The 16,379-nt window shown below is 49.1% G+C and overlaps 2 protein-coding genes across 3 annotated transcripts in view; both read left to right on the top strand.

Moving 5' to 3' along the window:
• Window positions 1-12,845, top strand: part of stk35 (serine/threonine kinase 35) — a 232,329-nt gene extending 219,484 nt beyond the window's left edge. Inside the window, exon 4 of one of the 2 annotated variants that reach the window (XM_083920927.1) lies at window positions 12,807-12,845. The gene's annotated coding sequence lies outside the window, so the exon portion shown is untranslated. Of the gene's footprint in view, window positions 1-12,604; window positions 12,682-12,806 lie in introns of those variants that run through there. The other variant, XM_083920928.1, reaches the window with a different exon arrangement.
• Window positions 1-16,379, top strand: part of LOC310952341 (1-phosphatidylinositol 4,5-bisphosphate phosphodiesterase eta-2-like) — a 170,894-nt gene that overhangs the window by 53,411 nt on the left and 101,104 nt on the right.

Below are 16,379 nucleotides of genomic sequence, written 5' to 3'. Positions count from 1 at the left end.
CTGAAGTGTCCTCTAGGAGCATAAACGTGTGTTAAAGTGTCCTCTAGGAGTCAAAACGTGTGCTAAAGTGTCCTCTAGGAGCATAAACGTGTATTAAAGTGTCCTCTATGAGCATAAACGTGTGTTAAAGTGTCCTCTAGGAGCATAAACGAGTGCTAAAGTGTCCTCTAGGAGCATAAACGTGTGTTAAAGTGTCCTCTAGGAGCCGAAACGTGTGTTAAAGTGTCCTCTAGGAGCATAAACGTGTGCTAAAGTGTCCTCTAGGAGCATAAACGTGTGTTAAAGTGTCCTCTAGGAGCATAAACGTGTGTTAAAGTGTCCTCTAGGAGCGTAAACGTGTGTTAAAGTGTCCTCTAGGAGCATAAACGTGTGTTAAAGTGTCCTCTAGGAGCCGAAACGTGTGTTAAAGTGTCCTCTAGGAGCATAAACGTGTGCTAAAGTGTCCTCTAGGAGCATAAACGTGTGTTAAAGTGTCCTCTAGGAGCATAAACGTGTGCTAAAGTGTCCTCTAGGAGCATAAACGTGTGCTAAAGTTTCCTCTAGGAGCATAAACGTGTGCTAAAGTGTCCTCTAGGAGTCAAAACGTGTGCTAAAGTGTCCTCTAGGAGCATAAACGTGTGCTAAAGTTTCCTCTAGGAGCATAAACGTGTGTTAAAGTGTCCTCTAGGAGCATAAACGTGTGCTAAAGTGTCCTCTAGGAGCATAAACGTGTGTTAAAGTGTCCTCTAGGAGCATAAACGTGTGCTAAAGTTTCCTCTAGGAGCATAAACGTGTGTTAAAGTGTCCTCTAGGAGCATAAACGTGTGTTAAAGTGTCCTCTAGGAGCATAAACATGTGCTAAAGTGTCCTAACACCCTTTCAAAATAAGACTTCCGGGTCCAAACGCTGAACATGTGAACAATCAGGATCACCTTCCTTTTTACACAGGAAGTAGTTTGGTTGCACTGTTCAGTAACTTGCAAAATAATTGTAATGTAAAACAAACATGATATGGTATTTTTGCCGTATGGCCCCTAATTACAACAATGCTGTCTGGGTCAGTACTCCTGGGACACACACACACAGTGCCTTCACATACGCAGGTGTGTGATCGAACCGTGAATGAGAGCAGGCTGAACCCTTTGTCTTCTGTGTGACGCCTACAAACACCACTGGGACCACTGCTCCACCTCAAAGCTCAAAGCGTGCCGTAAACACCGCCCTAGCCTCGGCCTGCAGCTTCCTGTGTGGCGCCCCCGGTGATGTAAACACAGTGTAATCCTGTGAGGCACGGACACCACCTTCCCCGCTCTCCTCCCCGCTGTGACGGGTTCAGCAGGGACGGGACGCTCTCTGATCACAGCAGCTGGAGCTAACCGAGCACCGTGTAACGTAACCATGACGACCAGGGGGGTGGGAGAGCGTGGCTTGACTGAGATTGGGAGTGAAAGTAGGTGGTGATAGTGTCAGGTGTGCTGAAGCTCAGTGGCATCACCTGAGCCCCCGCTGCTCACGCTCTGCAGCGAACACACACATGTGCTCGTCCTTTCATCCACACGCAGAATAAATAATAATAATAAAGAACACGTTAACACGAGGAAAACATGAGCGTATTTCTACCATTCAAACCAGGGTCGATGCTGCGTTATTTCACTATTAAAGCCTGGAAAGCGAAAGGGAGGGATCACCAAGCATTTTAGGGCGCCCTCCCACTGTGCGTCCGTCCCGTGCCCCGTGCTTTAGGGTCCTTGTCCCCCCCTCCAGGCCCGTTTGTACTCACACTACCTGGGCCTCGGAGAATGCTTCTTGCTGCCTATACGTCATCACGCCGTAACACGTCACACGCATTGATGACGTCATGGCGATGCGTGGCTTTGTTTCCAGATCTTTCCGTAGACCTCGGAGTTTTTGTGCGTCTTGTCGACTGTTTTTGAATCTTTTCATCGACCAAATCTGCAGTAAACACTCCACCTCCGCATCACACCAACGTGAACCTTTCACCGCCATTGTTTGAAATGTCCGCGCATGGTCCCTCCTTCTTTTTTCTACGTCCCAACAGGCGCACAGGAAATGACCTCAGAACCGCCGTAGGCCTCGTGCTCGTACACGTGCGCACGCTCGTGCTCGTGCACGTGCAAACGTGCTTTACTAAAGCCCACCTCTCCCAAACGGGCCGTGAACGGCAAGCGTGCCGCTCCTAGACGTGGTACGGTTGCACTCACACTGGTCAAAGGAACCAGACTTTAGCCGTGAAACCTGTTTGGGCACGGTACGGAGGCACAGTGGGAGTGCGTCACAGTGATCTCCTTTTAAAGAGGAGACAAAACACAGATAAAAAAAAAACAAGCGCTCAGCTGGATGTTGTTTTCAGACAGAGCATTTTTACGACTCATCATTCTTCACCAACACACGACGATGAGTCATCTCCTATCGACACAGAGCAGGATGCACGGGCCACACAATGCCTCTGTGTCCGCCGGAGCAATCTCGTGTCTCGCTGCAGTCACACTCGTTATCTCAGGCCGACGCTGAGGCAACAGTCAGCAGCTGGTGTTAAACAGTGTCACACAGAGAAGGCTGGATTCATGGCCTGATAAAGGTTATGATTTATAAATGACAAGCGTCCAAATTCAAACGTGGGTTAGGGTTAAAAATACGAATCTAGTCAACAGGAAGTGCTCCGGAGCAGAGCGAGGTGCACGTGTCTGTTTGAGCTTCCTGCTTATTCGGCTGTTTTCTGTCTGATCTTCCCTCCACAGAGGAACAGAGGAGCATTGTCTCTCTCTCTCTCTCTCTCTCTCCTTTGTGGTTTTGGTCGTCTCGTTGCCTGTGAGTCAGTGAGAGGGGCGTGACAGCCCTTTGGTAGAGATCTAAACCCTGAGAAAGCGCCGAGTGAACTACAGAACATTCAGCGTCTCCACGTTTGACCACGATGACACAGACAAAGACTCACAAGGTCAAAGCAATTAAAGGGGTAACACAGGAGGGGCGCACTCAGCCGAACAGGTCAGGAGTGAGTGGTGAGTTTTCACCGCCTGACTGACACGTCCCTGAAGGTGCTTGGATGTTCTGGGAACAGTGAATCAATCAAAGGCTTCATCAGTTCATGTACGCATCTGACCAGGACCAGGACCAGGACCTGACCAGGACCAGGACCAGGCTGGGACTGGACCAGGATCAGGACCAGGACCAGGACCAGGACCAGGCCGGGACTGGTCCAACTATCTGGTGTGAGATCCAGGTATTTAACCTCTCACAAGTCGATGATGTCACTGGAACCCTTTGTGCTCCAAGTGCCAACGACAGTCGTTGGTGGAAGTAGGTCTGTACTTGGTTAGTGCTGGTCCAGTCCCAGCCTGGTCCTGGTCCTGGTCCTTGTCCTGGTCCTGGTCCAGTGGTTGGTGGAAGTAGGTCTGGACTTGGTTAGTGCTCTATTGAGTCTTAACGCCCGTAATTGGTGTCACAGGAGGCCTTTTGTGAATAGTTGTTCTTTGATCTCCACACCAGTTAGTTGGACCAGTCCCAGCCTGGTCCTGGTCCAGTCCCAGCCTGGTCCTGGTCCTGGTCCTAGTCAGATGCGTACATGAACTGATGTAGCCTCTTGGATCAGAGGTGTCTGATATGTCCCAACAGCCGCTCGTACACGTACGCACGCTCGTGCTCGTACACGTGCAAACGTGCTTTGTGTGTGTGTGTGTGTGTGTGTGTGTGTGTGTGTGTGTGTGTGTGTGATCGTGTGTGTGTGTGTGTGTGTGTGTGTGTGTGTGTGTGTGTGTGTTTGAGCGGTCATGTGTGGACGGGAAAACCATTGCTTGACGTCACGCTGGGCGACGGTAAACAGTGAGTTGTATCCATGGTGACGTGCGGAGCGCTCCAGACGTGACCAGCTGACGGAGGCGGATTTTGTGGTTTCATATGGACGGACATTTGTTCGTGGGGACTAGGCCTGAGACTTCTCCCTGTCTGGTCCAATCAGGAAGCTCCGTCAGCGTCAGTTCTCTGAGTGTCCACTAGGGGCAGGTTTCATAACAGAGCAGTTTCTCATTGAGCCCCATGTTAAACAGGCCGTTTACACAGCATCATTAAACCTGTTTAAGGACAAAAGAACATTCTAGTCTGTGTGTTTAGATCAGGTCTCCATGGCAACACTGAGGGGGAGGGGCTAGGTTTTATTTTATTGGAGGTTAAAGTGTATGAATAATTACAATAACAATCTTGAGTGACAGCTAGCCTCTGGCCCTCACTTCTCCTCGGAGGTAAACGTCAGCCAGATGGACGTACGCCCCTCCCCCCAACGTCACATACATGCTTTTTTTTGGTCAGAGGAAATGAGGCAGAGTTAGATGGAGACTCCTGTAGGCGAGGACATTTGGATCAAGATTAGAGAACGGAGCTGACGTAGACGCTTCGTCTGTGGTCCCAGTAAACGTTGGTCACGGCAGCTTCCTGAGGCGTTTTTCAGAGGACGCTCTTAGTCAGGAACTTTTAAGTGCTATTGAGGAATCCCCCGCGGTGGTGAGGTAAGATGTTTAGAGCGGACGGTCTCTGATGTGCCGTGTGCAGATGCTCCCCTGTTGTCTCTGCAGCTCCGGCTGCTGCAGTAATGTGCTCTCTCAGCCGGCGGCGCGCAGCCATGCCCTACATTACAGACCTCGTGGGATGTTACGCTCCACGCTCTTTCACATTATGGGTCGCTCACATTGGCAAACCGGCACTAATCTCACACAACAACGCTGTTCATTACAAACACGGTTGAATTACGGGACAACGTGTGTCGAGACTTACACACTCAAACAGGTGGAACTGACGTAATTACATAACGCACATAATGAGGACGATGGTGAATGATTGTTGTTTTTAGATTAAACCTCAAACTCAATTTAACAACAAATGCTGTTCAGCTGTGTGTGTGTGTGTGTGTGTGTGTGTGTGTGGCATTGATTGAGTCATCCTGCCACTGTAATGACTCTTCATTTCCCCGTTTCCTCGGTGATTCGTCTCGTTCTGTGTCTCCGAGCCTCCGGGGTCCGCTCTAAACAAACTCCAGGGACACGTGGCGGACCATTAAGCCGGCAATGAAAAATAAGTGTCTCTGTGTCTCTGAGCTCTCAAATCCTGTGTTAACCTTTAATACGGCAGTCGTTCTGAGACCCTTGTGGAAGATTTACACTAAAAGCGAAAGAAGTGACATTTTACCGCCCCCTCGGTACAAAGAGGCCGGCGCGTCACGAGCTCGTAAAACATCTGTGGCCCAGGAGTTCGAGTCCTTTCAGATGAGGGTTCAGAGGTTTCTCCCTCGAGAGTCTTCCTCAAGTTGAGCTGATGAACGTGCGATTGGGACGTAGTTTGAGAAGGAAAGGAAAGACCAAAGCAGGGACTTGGGACACTGCTGAGTGGTTTCAGTCCTGTAGATGACAGAGAACTGTAAATGTGCATAAGATACAGAATTACATAATAAACACAGACATGATGGTGTGGTGGTTAGCACTGTCACCTCACAGCGAGAAGGTTCCAGGTCCCCATCCCGACTTGGGCCTTGCTTCGTGTCTGCGTGGGTTTTCTCCGGGTTCTCCGGTTTCCTCCCACAGTCCAAAGACGTGCAGGTGTTGGGTTCATTGATGACTCTAAATCACCCGTAGGTGTGAATGGTTGTCTGTCTCTGTTCGTCTCTATGTGTCCTGTGATAGACTGGCGTCCTGTCCAGGGTGGACCCCGCCTCACGCCCCCGATGTCAGCTGGGATCGGCTCCAGCCCCCCACGACCCCGACAGGGACAAGAGGCTGAAGATGAATGAATGATTTTAGCTCCTGTTGTCTCCTGTTCTTCTCTCAGACTTCGACTCGTCCCACATCACATCACCCCATCTCTGCAGTAATCATTCAGAAAGGCTGCTGTAAAGTCTTTCTTCCTTTTCATTCATTCATTCATCTTCAGCCTCTTGTCCCTGTCGGGCACCGTGCCGCCCCTGAAAGCATTTTAAACACATATAATCACAAACAATCGGAAATTAAATAGGCCACTTTTCTCATCTAGTTGCTCAGCATGTGTTGTTATGAATCGTGTGTTTCCGAGTCTCTTGCTCCTCTGAAACCTCATGAACGCCGTGTTAGCGCCCCACAGTATGAATCAGCTCCAGACGCCAGGGTAAACTCTTATTAAACCCTCTCTAAATTGACCTCAATTGAATCCATCCATTCCCAAAGTGGAGCATCAGGAAGTTAGCGCTGATTTGATTTCACTTTTATTTTGTTGAGTAAAGCAGATCCAACAGAAATGTTTCAGATGTCAGATGTGGTCCAGGACTTTGTTCCTGACAAACGAGTGACGGACGTGACGCCTTTTTTAAATAGAGCTGCTGAAGAGTGACAGGAAAGGGGGGAGGGAGAGGGGGTGACATGCACCGCTGTGTAAGACGACTAAAGTTATTGACTGAACTGCAAAAAAACAGCTCTAAAGTCGAGCTCCCACTGTGCCTCCGTCCCGTGCCCCAGCACGTTCAACGGCTAAAGTCTGGTTCCTTTGACCAGTGTGAGTGCAACCGTACCGCGTCTAGGAGCGGCACGCTTGCCGTCCACGGCCCGTTTGGGAGAGGTGGGCTTTAGTAAAGCACGTTTGCACGTGTACGAGCACGAGCGTGCGCACGTGTACGAGCACGAGGCCTACGGCGGTTCTGAGGTCATTTCCTGTGCGCCTGTTGGGACGTAGAAAAAAGAAGGAGGGACCATGCGCGGACATTTCAAACAATGGCGGTGAAAGGTTCACGTTGGTGTGATGCGGAGGTGGAGTGTTTACTGCAGATTTGGTCGATGAATAGATTCAAAAACAGTCGACAAGACGCACAAAAACTCCGAGGTCTACGGAAAGATCTGGAAACAAAGCCACGCATCGCCATGACGTCATCAATGCGTGTGACGTGTTACGGTGTGATGACGTATAGGCAGCAAGAAGCATTCTCCGAGGCCCAGGTAGTGTGAGTACAAACGGGCCTGGAGGGGGGGGGACAAGGACCCTAAAGCACGGGGCACGGGACGGAGGCACAGTGGGAGTGCGCCCTGGTTATCTGTAGAGATTTACTCGTCTTGTCATCGTTGTTTAATGGGATCTGAGAAACTGAGCCACGTTATGTGAAAATCTATGTTAGTGGGCGCTGATAGGAGCATTTCCACGGCTGTGTGTTTGCCTCAGAGACGACCCTGTTAACACACAGTGCCGTTCACACCCGCGTCGCCCTGAGAGTCTTCATCATCCTGTCCTCTCGTGCACTTGTTTCACGTGCACGCTCGGCCTTTTTGAGGGACTTCAATGAACCTGCGTCCTTGTAAAGGTTCAATCTTGTTGAAATCCCAGAGTGTGAACGCCCGACCGCTCTGTGACGGCTGAGAGGGTCAAACCTTTGTTCTCCTCAGAGCGGATCACCGTCTTCACAGGAACCAGGAGAGCTGCAGGGAAATGTGTGCGTCCGACGATGAAGTCAAGAGTCACCAGGTGCAGATTAACACCATCCACATTCGCAACTTTGACGAACTCAGCGTAAAACGGACAAGAGCCAAACGACCTCCATGTCCTGCATTGATTCAGTCATTTCCTGTTATGTGACAGGTAACAACCGTCACACGTCGGTAATGTGTGTAAACTATAAAAGAGATGTGGTCAAATGGGTCCCACAGCACCTCTGAGTGCTTTGAGTGATTGGATCCTTTATGTACCCGAGACACATTTGACTCAGGGTCTTCGACTTCCACTAGACGCTGGAGCTGCTGTATTATCCACAGCACAAAAGATCATTGATGTGTGTTCATGAACTCGATATCAACAGTGTGTGTTTTTCATGTGTGCGGACTCCCGCAGTGACCCAGCAGGAGGTCGTGTGTAAAATGAGCCTCCGGGGTTTCAGCCTCATGAATGAAACCCATCGATCGGTGGAGTCTACGTGATACGCAGGTATACGCCGCGTACCCACGAGGAAGGGTCGAGGACTTCCATTCACCCTCTTACAAAAGCGTGAGGATGCGTAACAACGTTGTTTTGTGACAGAACTCACACTTTGACTCATGAATTCACCCCGTCTGCGTTGAAGGACTCTCTGTGAACTGTGCCCTGGCTGTGACGTCGTTCTCCGTGCACGTTTGAAGTGAACTAATGTGAATCCCTGATGGAGATATGAAACCAAAGCATCTCAAACTCCACTCTCTCAGTGTTTTAGTGAGCCTGACCCCGAAGCTGCTGCTGCTGCAGGTGACACGGACATTAACGTTACAGAGAACGACTCATCGACGGGACAGAAAAGGAGCCCGGTGCCATCGTAACATCTTACATCTTACAGTAGCAGAAGTTTATAGTTTCATATTTAAAACTGCACCAGTGTCAAACATGACACCATGCAAAACAGCGCTCAGTTATTACCCAGGTTTATTCTTCTGCAGTCTTTCCACGGTTCATCATACGCAGCATCCGGCCATCTTATCGATGAAAACACTGACATGCACGGCAGCATCCTGACTGTACCAGTGATTCTGCCTAACCTCTGATCACACCCTTCAGTATCCTTGGTCTTAATGTTTGTCTGCAGTGTTGAGAGTGCTTGGATTGCCTTCGGGGTGCACTCTGCTCAGACCGCCTCAGAGCTGAGAGATGTCGAATCGCCAACAACTGCACAGCCTGCAGCAGCAGCAGCAGCAGCAGCAACAACAACCGCTGAGATGCTACTCTCTGTCTCAGCTCTGTCTCTGTTTAGCAGCAGCTCCTCTGCTCTTAATAAAGCACTGTCCGTCTTTTAACGCTGTGAAAGGTGCGAACTCTCTGTAACAGTGAGCGTATAAAGAGTCGGGAGTCCTGCACGCTGAGAGCAGAGCAGGGTCCGACTGACAGGTGAAGTCACACGGGCTTTCACTGCAGATATGCATTCATTTAAGAAATGAGCTCTCTGTCTCTCTCACCCTCTTTCTCTCTCTTCAAAATACAGTTGATCCACATGTTGAGATTCTGAGGCCCCGTTCAGACGGAGACGATCTAAAGAGGAAACTCAAAATTGGCGTTCTCCCTTTTTATTCTGCGTGTAGTCGAGCGTCTTTGGGGGAAATCTGCGTGCACACGGTGACGCAGAAGTGTGTAAATTGGATGTCGTGTGCACGTCAGGTGTGTAGGTGGAGCTGTGAAGCACTGCCACACAACAGCACCCAGAGCTGGCCTTGCACCTTGCTGGCATCTTGATTCTTTGCAGTTTACCGACCGTCACCGGCTGGTGATCGGCAGAAAAGCCTGAAACTAGTTGCAGGAAAGGGAAATGCCTCGCCACTGTATGCCAAAGTATTTGCCCCCAGAAGTTAAACTGTCATCAGACTGATGATGGTTCTGACGTTGGGGTGGAGACGGAAGATAGAAACGACATGTAGCTGAGTTATCAGGCAGTCGGCTGAGTATCCAACGGCAGCGCATGCATCAGTAATAAAGAGAATCAGGGACATCTGCTGCTGTGGGTCTGTTTGAAGTGTGGTCCTGGAACCGAGTCACATACGACCCATCAGCGAAAGTCTATTCTCTCCCTCTGACTGCTTCTCTATTAAAAATGCATCAAAGCTCCTGCCATTTCGTGTTTACAGTGGAGATCAGAATCAGAGAACAAATGATTAATACTTGATTTACTCTGAAATACTGTTGTTTTTTATTATTCATAGTTTGATAGACTACCCTCTGTGTCTGTATCTCTGCTGTACGAGCACGTTTATAACTAAGACACTTCAACAATGTTTTATCAGGTTTATCTGTTAAATGTTGGAGTTGCACATCACATAAAGATCTGCCAGTGCTCTTTGACTTGATAATCCTGTGCAAAGATGTAATGTTGTCACCAGAGCAGAAGCCCGGTCCTACGCCCAGCATGATGTTTCCATGTGACCCAAATAAAGTGAACGTCCTCTCACCACTGAAGTCCCTCTGGACCCGCTCTCCTCTGTCCACACAACATGCTCCTCTGCAAAGGCAAGTCTGGCCTTTTGAATCTTTCTGCTGATGAGAGGTTTGGTCACTGCAGAGTGGGCGTTCACTCCAAAGAGTCATAAAGACGAGACACTGTGTGCAGAGACAGATCCCTGTTCAGCACTGAACTGGAGACCAACTCCAGCTGCAGTGTTGAACCCATTCCCCACTGAGGGCGCCCTCCCACTGTGCCTCCGTCCCGTGCCTCGTGCTTTAGGGTCCTTGTCCCCCCTCCAGGCCCGTTTGTACTCACACTGCCTGGGCCTCGGCGAATGCTTCCTGCTGCCTATACGTCATACGTAGCAGGCTGTAGGCACAAAGCAGCCTTCAGGTCGCCACTGATTCACAACAGCAAGTAAATCAACTCCTCAGACTCTTGAAACATGCTGAGGACATTAACTGCAATGGACATCATCTCTGCTTTTGTCTCTGTCCAAGTACATCATGCAATGTTAGGTAACAAGACCAGTATCAAGTCATTACAGGTGCTCTTTGGTAAACCTGGAACAGATAATTAAAACATGAGGCTCCAGGGTAAAATAAAAACTGATGAACATGATGAATGCACAATTTGCTGAAGTCGACCGGCCTGGTTTGTTTAGGTGTGGCGCTGTGTTCGGTGTTGGTTGTGGCAGTTGGAGAAACACTTTACTAATGAGAGTTTTTGTAGGTGGGATTAATAAAACAAAACATAACAGAATGGTCGGGCAACATTGAGCACGATGTCAGGCTTTGACATTCGTCATCAGTGTTGAAAAATTATGGTTTAAAGGGGCGTTCACATCAAACGCGATAGACACAGATTGAGCAGCAACTCTGCATCAAAAATCAATATAAATGATGCAATGATCTGTCAGCGCTGACGCCAATGGAGAGTCTAGTGCACCGAGACGCGGCACCAATGACTCGTCTAGCGTCTGGAGCGTTGAGATTGCGGTTAGCGTCATCAGAGTTCTCCGTGATACATCCAGAGGATCACCAAAACGCTATTTTTAATGTGAATGAAATTAAAGTAAATGTAAATGGTCGTTTCCATTAGGAGCAAATTCGTCGCCTTGTTTGAATCCTCGCCGACAGCTGAAAAACTGAAAACGCCAAAGGTTGAACAGCAGCCTCATCAGCGGTGTGCGAGACATTAGTAGTGATGGATGAACACAATCATGAAGGAGAAAGGAAAACTCTAAATTTACGAGATCATTCAACAGTGCTGACTCCAGCTGAGGATTGATGGGTGGACCGTTTATTCAAGACTCTCCCGTCAATCCACTCCATCTCCGCGTGATCCTCCGCGAACAGGATTTATTGAACGGTAGCGCCTCTCTGCTGATCTCCTCCCATTCACAGCAGATTCAGGACGCATGGTCTGAATCTATACTGTGTAAAGGAAGAATGATGCATTCATCAATGTCACAGTTTGCAGAGAAACCACAGCAGCAGCAGCCAAAATTGAAATGAAGCGAGGCCTCGCTGCGTCGGCAGTAATCAATTCCATTTCGGCCGGGTTTGACGCCGGCGCAGGTACGGCTGTTGTTAATGATTAGCCGGGGCAGGAAGCTCTATTTCATGTTCCTATTGAAAGTGTCACACTGACAATCTGATTTAGGCTCTTCATATAAACACAGACTGGTGCTCAGTGATGAACAGTCTCACTAGAAGTCTTAGTAGAAGTGCAGGGATTGGGTAAGGTGCAGCGGACCTCGAGACAATCACTGCCCACGACCGCTTCCAACCACCAAACCAGATCAGCCAGACTAAACACCGCAACCTGTGCAACCGCCAAACCAGATCAGCCCAGACTAAACACCGCAACCGGTGCAACCGCCAAACCAGATCAGCCCAGACTAAACACCGCAACCGGTGCAACCTGCAAACCAGATCAGCCAGACTAAACACCGCAACCGGTGCAACCTCCAAACCAGATCAGCCCAGAATAAACACCGCAACCAGTGCAACCGCCAAACCAGATCAGCCAGACTAAACACCGCAACCAGTGCAACCGCCAAACCAGATCAGCCAGACTAAACACCGCAACCAGTGCAACCGCCAAACCAGATCAGCCAGACTAAACACCGCAACCGGTGCAACCTCCAAACCAGATCAGCCAGACTAAACACCGCAACCGGTGCAAACGCCAAACCAGATCAGCCCAGACTAAACACCGCAACCGGTGCAACCGCCAAACCAGATCCGCCAGACTAAACACTGCAACCGGTGGAAACGCCAAACCAGATCAGCCAGACTAAACACCGCAACCAGTGCAACCTCCAAACCAGATCAGCCAGACTAAACACCGCAACCGGTGCAACCGCCACAGAAAAAGGGGGTAGTGAGCTGGGATAAGAGCTAAGGGGGTCATCCCTATGTTCCCTGGTTGGGGAAGATCTGACCCTCCTCCCCCCCAAAGGGTCCTATGTCCCCCCGACGCATATATATATATATATATATATATACCCCCCCCCCCCCGAGGTTATAGCCTTAGCAACTGAATAACATTGTTCGCTATAAGCCTCCATCTGTTAATGACACCGGCAAAGTACACACGAATAGTCCAATACTAGCATATAACAATAATAAAATGTATTTAACTCTGCTTTCAAACTTCGGTCGCCATGGGCAGGTAGCTAGGCTAACGTTACTTACATGTTTTAAGGTGGTATGTTGTGTTCGTCTAACGTTACTTACATGTTTAAGGTTGTAGGCTAACGTTACTTACATGTTTAAGGTGGTCGGTCATGTTCGTCTAATGTTACTTACACGTTTAAGGTGGTCGGTCATGTTCGTCTAATGTTACTTACATGTTTAAGGTGGTAGGTCATGTTCGTCTAACATTACTTACATGTTTAAGGTGGTAGGTCATGTTCGTCTAACGTTACTTACATGTTTAAGGTGGTAGGGCATGTTAGTCTAACGTTTCTTACATGTTTAAGGTGGTAGGGCATGTTAGTCTAACGTTTCTTACATGTTTAAGGTGGTCAATCATGTTCGTCTAACATTACTTACATGTTTAAGGTGGTAGGTCATGTTCGTCTAATGTTACTTACATGTTTTAAGGTGGTAGGCTAACGTTACTTACATGTTTAAGATGGTAGGTTGTGTTCGTCTAACGTTACTTACATGTTTAAGGTGGTAGGTCGTGTTCGTCTGACGTTACATGATTTAAGGTGGTAGGGCATGTTCGTCTAACGTTACTTACATGTTTAAGGTGGTAGGTCTTTCCCGATATTAATTATTAACTGTCTAACCGCGATGTCAAAGGGCCCTGCCGTATCCTGTATCTGGCCCTTCAAATTAAAAGCCCCCCAACCTTTTTATAGGTCAGCTGCCGGTCACACATTTTCACTTAATTTTGACAAGACACGGTTCCAAATGTTTGTTTTTTCTACGACCAATGGACGAATGAAACTAGCTAATTATTGTAAACAAACCAAAACCAATGCTGTCCTTTCATTCGTGATTTTCAGTATAAAACTCAAAATGATTTCTGTGTGTGTATCATCTTCAGCCCCTTCACTGATTACAGTGATCACTATGGTGATTATAATTGTGATGTACAGTTTGAAGTACATCCTGTGATCATCAGCAGCTTCAGTTGATCATAACAGAGCCGTGCTGTGGGCGTGGTGCAGCAGTCTGTGCCAGTGTTTCAGCCGTAACTGTGTGTGTGTGTCGGCTGTTTGCTGCGGAGCAGGGAGCGTTCACTGGCGTTATCGGAGCCGTCAGCTGCTGCTGATGGATGAGACACTGAACCACAACATTGAATTTGCTCTTTGAATCTGTTTAAAGTGGATAAAACACCAGAGCTGGAGATCATTCTCTACAAGTCAGTTGTATTTTACCACAGCGTCGTCAGAGGCTGCATTCATGAAGCCTTTAGCATTCAGTTCATATCAACAGTGTATCAGAGAGCTGGTGCTTTGGCGCCCTGGTCCTTTCCGTGTCCTTGGATCGTCTTATATCAGTTCCTGTTGTTGTGTCCAGACGGTGGTTGTTCCAAGGACGAGCTTAATGTTAGCAACAGAATAAAAGGTTCAAGGAAATTAAAGCCACGGCCTCAGAGGGAGAGCTGAGAGAGGAAACATCCCCGACCGCAGACGGAACAATTACTGAGGACAAGAACAAAGAAGTCACAAGTCTGGGCCGTGCTGAACACAAAGTCCTCCGTGTGCACACGTCCTACACACTCTCATCTCCAGATCTCATCTTCAGCCGCTTATCCGGGGTCAGGTCTCAGGGGCAGCAGCTCCAGCAGGGGACCCCAAACTTCCCTTTCCCGGGCCACATTAACCAGCTCTAACTGGGGGATCCTGAGGCGTTCCCAGGCCAGTGTGGAGATCTAATCTCTCCACCTGGTCCTGGGTCTTCCCAGAGGCCTCCTCCCAGCTGGACGTGCCTGGAACACCTCCCTAGGGAGGCGCCCAGGGTTCATCCTTACCAGATGATCCTGAACCACCTCAACTGGCTCCTTTCAACGCAAAGGAGCAGCGGCTCTACTCCGAGTTCCTCACGGATGCTGAACTTCTCCCCCTCTCTCTAAGGGAGACTCCAGACCCCCTCCTGAGGAAACACATTTCACACGCTTGGACCTGGACCTGGTTCTTTGAGTCCTGACCCAGTCTCAAACATAAAGATATCAAAACATAAAAGCCTCCTTTGGAAACACAAACTCACCATTTGGGTTCAAGGTTCGAGTTTTGGCCTTAATCTCTCTGTGTGAGGCTGGAAGAGCTCGACATGGATCCCTCTTTTTAGAGGATAACTCCAACTTTATTACCACATATGTCTCCTTTCTATAGTTTTAAAGTAGAGTCATGCTTTACTCAGTAATTACATGACTGTACTCATCAAGTTATTAAGTTACTTTGAATACAGCAACGAAAAAAGGGACATGAAACTTGATCAGAACCAAAGAAACGTGACGATGCAAGACTTCTTTAGGTCCGGGGGCCGAGGCGTTCCTTCAGGTGTAGGGGCAACTGTATATATTCTAATGTCTCGGTTGCGACTATTCTGCATCTATTGCATGCGTTTCTGTTTTTTTTGTCTTTTGGGGCTGTATGGATGAAATGAAGTCATTTTTAGCTTTTTAGGGCGCCCTCCCACTGTGCGTCCGTCCCGTGCCCCGTGCTTTAGGGTCCTTGTCCCCCCTCCAGGCCCGTTTGTACTCACACTACCTGGGCCTCGGAGAATGCTTCTTGCTGCCTATACGTCATCACGCCGTAACACGTCACACGCATTGATGACGTCATGGCGATGCGTGGCTTTGTTTCCAGATCTTTCCGTAGACCTCGGAGTTTTTGTGCGTCTTGTCGACTGTTTTTGAATCTTTTCATCGACCAAATCTGCAGTAAACACTCCACCTCCGCATCACACCAACGTGAACCTTTCACCGCCATTGTTTGAAATGTCCGCGCATGGTCCCTCCTTCTTTTTTCTACGTCCCAACAGGCGCACAGGAAATGACCTCAGAACCACCGTAGGCCTCGTGCTCGTACACGTGCGCACGCTCGTGCTCGTACACGTGCAAACGTGCTTTACTAAAGCCCACCTCTCCCAAACGGGCCGTGGACGGCAAGCGTGCCGCTCTTGGACGTGGTACGGTTGCACTCACACTGGTCAAAGGAGCCAGACTTTACCCGACAAACCTGTTTTGGCCCGGTGCGGAGGAACAGTGTGAGTGCGCCCTTAAACTTGACGTGGACTTTACAGGTTTGGATGGAAATGGGTAAAATCCATGTGTGACCCAAACGGTGACATTGTACAAACGTGAGGTTTCTCTTTTAGTCTCTCTTCGCTGCGTGTCGTCTTCAGCAGAGTAATTTGGCCACTGCCTCCGAGCCTTTGATGCTGCTACCAAATTATGCACAGAGCAGCAGAGGGCCAATTAACGGAGCCCCTGTGTGGCTGCTGGAGCCGGGGGATTACAGTGAGGGGTGTGCACGGGCTCTGGCTTGTGTATAAAAAGGTTCGTCAGCATTGAGGAGTCATTAAGACGGCGTATCAGACTCAGGCGTAGTAATAAGGACACCGAGTGTAGAGCAGCATACACAGCAGAGGCTGACACATGTGATATACCTGTTCATTTACAGTAGTGTTGTCCTCGCGTGAGCGGCAGCAGGTTCACACGATACACTTGAGCACTGCTGAGTAAAATAATCCATTCAGCTCTTCCCTCCGCGGCGCTCCTGCTGTGAATGAAGCAAATTACCTTTGAGCCCTGCAGAGATTTGTATAATCACTTCAAAGCCCAGGACAAACAAGCAGCATCGGCAGACACGTGTCCTCGCTCCGCGGGGGGCTGGAAGTGTCAACACAGAGCAGCAAATGCCAGATCCGCGGTGGGTTCCTGTTCTTCGCGGACTCGACTCGACAGTTCGCTCGTCTGTTCCCGCGTGTGACGCTCTAAATATACACCCGGCCCCTCGACA

The sequence above is a fragment of the Echiichthys vipera genome (genome assembly GCF_963691815.1).
Source record: "Echiichthys vipera genome assembly, chromosome: 9".
Lineage (NCBI taxonomy): Eukaryota > Metazoa > Chordata > Actinopteri > Perciformes > Trachinidae > Echiichthys > Echiichthys vipera.
The sequence above is the reverse complement of the archived record's forward strand: the minus strand, read 5'-3'. Positions and strand labels throughout refer to the sequence as shown.